Raw genomic sequence first — 5311 nt, 5'->3', positions numbered from 1 at the left:
TTTAGGAATATTAAAAGCAGAGTTGATTTTTTTTTTTTAAGTAAAGCATAAAATGGTTCTAAATGTAAAATAAAGTCATGTAAAATAAAGTTCTCTTTTGGTCTTGTTTAGTGATTAAATCTATTTAATAGACTTGAAAATAAATTTAGGAAGAGAAGACCAAGAATGAACTTTACTGAGGGTTTTCAGAGTTTTGCTACTTTTACTCTTAAATCATCTGAATATCAAGACTCCATAATGGTTTACTGGGGCAGGCCTGAGAGGGCTTTTAAAGAGTATTTCACTATTTAGTACTTGCTCTAAACATTTCTCTCCTGAAGATACTATTTTTGTGAGTTTAAAGGTAGTTGGCAATTTCTGGATCTACACTCAAACTGAGATATCTTTCTTTGAGGTGGCTGTCGTGTGACTGACGGTAGGCATAAGATTCTTTTGTGGAACTTGTTATAATATGCATCTCAATCACGTTCTTGTTCAGTAGGACACACATCTTAAATGGAAGACATAAATCTTTATTCTTAAATAGTATTCTAAGTGATTCTGAAACACTGCCCAAGAGTATTACTTCTTATTTACAAATATAAATTCCCCTGTTGGTAAGTTCCCAAGAACCAAATCTTTCCTACTTATAACCTGTGGAAAAGTACCTCTGTTAATCACCCCGTCCTCAATTCGTTTCTTCTCAATAAAGGGCTGGTTAGAGGTGCCTTCAATAAACTGCCTGAACAGTGATAGGAAATGTTTTCATTGTTTACATTAACCTAAGTAAGTAGGCATGAACATAAGATTAATTCTTTTCTAAACCTCATTTGATTAATGTAGAAACTTAAAGTATAACTTGATTCATGTCAAGATACCTTAAATATAAGGAGACATTTCCTCTTAAAAAAATATTACTGGACTGTAAAAACTAACATGAAGTTTCTCTTAAGTACTAAGAATAGTTAGTACTTATGTGCCACTTTGTCAAGTGCTTTATATTTATTACATTTCATTTTATTCTATGAGATAAAGCCTATTACCAACCTCTTGAATAGAAAACTAGACAGGTCAAACAACTTGCTCAAGGTTACACAGCTAGTAAATGTGAAACGAGGCACGTCTTCAGGCATTCTGGAACTTGCATTCCCAAATGTTGGGCTATACAGTTTTGTGGATGGTATGATTATAAGCAAGTGAGTTGGTCATTGAAGTTTCTAATCACCCAATTCTAATATCGGGTGGGAGTGGGTGGTTACATACCATTAAGCAATGCTGTGACATCAGCGGGGTGTCCTACAATTCAACTTAAATTTTGATACTACCTGAAGACAGTATCAGCTTCCACAGATAAAGGGCTCAAGTCCCAAGAGACCACACTCCAGATGCCAACTGCAAGCACAGCTTGTTAACGTGTACATCTGACAGGCTTTTACATCAGCAGTTCCTATGACTCGTTCCTTGGGTTTGATTAATTTGCTAATGTGGCTCACAGACCTCGAAGAAACATTTTACTTACTAGATCACCAGTTTATTATGAAAGGCTATAACTCAGGAAGAGCCAGATGAGTGATAGGCATTAGGGAAAGGACGAGGAGCTTTGATGTTCTCTCCAAGCATGCCACTCTCCCTGAATCTCAAGTATTCACCAACCTGGAAGCTCTCCGAACCCTGTCCTTTGGGGTTTTTACGGAGCTTCATTACATAGGCATGATTTATAAAGTCATTGGCCATTGGTGATTGATTCTACCTCCAGTCCCTCTCCCCTTCCTGGCTGTGGGGTGGGTTAGTCTTAAAGTTCTAACCCTCTTGTCACCTGGCATCCTTGGCAACCAGCCCCTATCCTGGGGTGCACTCCAAAAGTCATTAACAACAAAAGACACCTTTATCATTTTTATCTTAGGAAATCCCAGCGGTTTTAGAAGCTCTGTGCCATAAACAGAGAAAAAACCAAATATATTTTTTTATAAATCAATATCACAGTCTAACCTTGGTCTTTGAACATGAATGCCTTACAGCAAAACAATCATAAAGGTCAAAAGATAAGAGCAAATAACTAGAGTCCCATTCAGTCAACAACTATCCAGTCCATCATCATATATGAAAATGACTCCCAGGGCGAGGCCACTCAGGTTTGCAGGCTTCTGTTTGGTTGTGTCAGGTTCCAAAAGCAGGAGAGGTATCAGCAATATATGGCTTCACCCTGCATCTGGTATAATTGAGCAAAGGAACTCATTTTTTAAAAATGTTTTTTAAAATATTTTATTTATTTTTAGACAGGGGAAGGGAGGGAGAAAGAGAGAGAAACATCAATGTGAAAGAGAAACATTGATCAGTTGCCTCCCTGACAGGGGACTGAATCCACAACCCAGGCATGTGTCCTGACCGGGAAATTCCCTTTGTGGGATGATGCCCAACCAACTGAGCCACTCTGGTGAGGGCCATATATATATATTTTTTTTAATCCTCACTGAGGATGCGTTTATTGATTTTAGGGGTGGGGTGGAGAGATTGATGTGAGATAAACATCAATTGGTTGCCTCCCTTATGCACCCTGACTAGGGATTGAACCTGTAACCTAGGTGTCTTGCCCTGACCAGGAATTGAACCCTCAACCTTTTGGTGTACAGGATGATGCTCCAACCAATTGACCCACCCAGTCAGGGCAGAACTATCATCTCTTTCTCTGAGCCCCTTTCAGTGTGTTAATGTAATATGGGATATCCCTAATTACATAATCACTAATTCATTCCTTTACCCATAACTACTATATTTTCATCTCTCCATTTATACCCAAACTTTTCCATCTTTGGAAAGGACCTTAGGTTTTACCACTGTGCTTGTCTACATTGTAGACAGCAATACTAGTCTTACCAAGTCCCTCCCACTTCTGTTCAGATAAGGCAAGGTTACAAAGGTATAGAACTAGTGGGCTATTTTTACCACCAGGCAATATAGCTGAATTCACTGTTAGCCCCAGTTTGGCAGATGGGGTGAAGGGACATCCTGCTCCATCAGACCCTTAGGAACACAAAGTTTAAAAGCACAGTTTCTTGCTTAGGAATCATCCCTGCTTCCAACCCTTGTAGTTTCAGTAGCCCTGGTCCTATGACTACTGCATCAAGTAGAAGAAAAAAAAAGTTGAAGTGATGTGGGGAAGAAAGTATCAGCATCTTCCCCATTCCCTCTTCCCCAGATCTAACAGAAAAACCTATGCAGTAAGGAGAATCCTTTAGTCTCACTCATACTCATGTTGAGTGTGGGCACATTAACAATCTCTGTTTTAATCACCCATTCCAATTCTCTATCAAACTAACCAAGGGGGAGAGATCTCTCTGCCCACTGTTGCACATTATGGGCTATACATTATGTTTGCTCCTTGGTCTGAAGAAATAACAACAAACCGTGAGATTCAAGCAACCCAATTAGATCTGAACCTTTCTGTTCCATGACCTCTGTGATGGCCTGATTAGTAGTGTACTTAGAAGCAAGCAGAGTAATTTCCCACCCCAGTAGGTGCTTTACAAGTATTTATTATGGAATCCATACAACAATCTTATTGGGAAGGAATTACTATTATTTTTATCCTACAAATGAGGAAACGGTCTCAAAAGAGGCAAAGTAACTTGTCCAAGGTAGCACAGTTAATGAACAAGGGAGCTCAAATTCATGCCCATGTTAGGGTTCTAAAATTATTACTCTTTTTCACTAAGCTCATTCATTTTTGTATCTTCAATATCAAATATGTTATCTGACATAGACATATGGTTTGATGACTAATTAAATGGCAGATCATTTATCATAGGTCATATGGAAAATAAATTAAGAGCACAAATTCTAACTTCTTTAAAACTCAGTTTTCTCGTATAATTTATTTTATTATTTAAAAGTAACATATGTAAAAATTTTACTCCACAATTGACCCCTGGTAGTTGCCTCAGAAAGGATAACTCTCACCCCCTACTCTAGGGCAGGTTTTAGAAGAGTTTTCAGTTATTTTCAAAGCTGAATTTTCTATCCTATTTACCACACTTCACACAGCTCTCCACAAGACAGGTGCATGTTGTTCAAGGCTTAATATTTCAGTTTCAAGATACCTAAACAAATCTTTCACCTCATTTTAGACTAAACTATTTTTTTCTTTCTGTTGTTGTTTTCTTTAGATAGTTCCCCCGAGAGACGGGTATTAGTAATTCAACCAAATTATTGTGATCATCAGTAGCCACTGCCTACAGCTGTTTCAGGGGAGAATTTCTTCTCTTCACGACTTGAACTTTTGTCCTTGTAAAGAGCACTTGGCAAGGAGACTGTGCAGTCGACCACTTCCTAGGTGAATAATCTTATTTATCCTGAGTCTCAGTTTCTTCATCGGCAACAGGACGGACGTTGCTATCGCTATGTCAGAGAGGTACTGACAATTAAATGACTTAATTTGTATAAAGTGCTTAGGCTGGCGCTTGACACTTTGTAGGAGCTCAATCAACATTACGAAAAGCTCAGTTTGTTGAAACAATTTCAGAGTTTTCACACTGTTTTCCTAAACTGAGTTATTTTTCCCCCTCTCACTCGCACTCCCCACCTGCTCCGCGCACACGCACACTTTCGCCTGGACCACTTCTTTTCGAACGCCTAAATACAAAACAAGGCAGTGTTCCCTTTTCGTTAATTTGTTGACGGTGTGGCATTTTTTCGCCCCCGACCAAGAGTGTGGCTTTCCCTGCCACCACTTCGCACAGGGATAGCGCTTTCTCCTTATCATCTCATCGGGTGTGTTGTCGTACGGCCACCTGGCAGTCTCTCGGGACAGGCCGAGTTAGAGCGACATACCGTGTTCCTGAGGCACCGCAAGAGCTGCTGGGGAATCGCGACCTGGAGAGGTGACCTGGCATGACGGGCACCTCCGGTCCGTAGCAGGGCAGTGGAGCCTGAAGTTGCCAAGGAAGGCGGGGCCGAAAACCGCAGGCCGAGTAGCTCAGGCCGCAGGCGAGAAGCGAGGCCTGACTAGCTCCGGCGAGCTCGCAGCAGGGAAGGCGGGAGGTGGGGCCGGCGCAAGGGATGGGGCGGGGCCAGCCAGCGTAGGCGGGGCTGGCAGGCGCAGGGCGAATCTTTACTGGGTAGGAAGGAGGCGGGGCCGGGGCACTAGAATGGGGCGGGGTCAGCCAAAGTAGGCGAGTCCCTGAGGCAAGGGCCGGGCCTACGCAGCTGGAGTCCCTCACTGGGAAGACGGGAAAGCAGGGGCGGTGCAGTGGGGCGAGGCGGGGCCGGCCGGCGTGGGAGGGGTCTCTGCAGTTGCAGGGAGCGGGTGTGTTCAGCAGCCCTAGGGGCCACCTGG

This window comes from Pteronotus mesoamericanus, unplaced genomic scaffold (assembly GCF_021234165.1).
Source record: "Pteronotus mesoamericanus isolate MK-2021 breed Mesoamerican mustached bat unplaced genomic scaffold, CSHL_Meso_final scaffold_174, whole genome shotgun sequence".
NCBI classification, from domain to species: Eukaryota; Metazoa; Chordata; class Mammalia; order Chiroptera; family Mormoopidae; genus Pteronotus; species Pteronotus mesoamericanus.
This window is presented reverse-complemented; position numbering follows the sequence as displayed.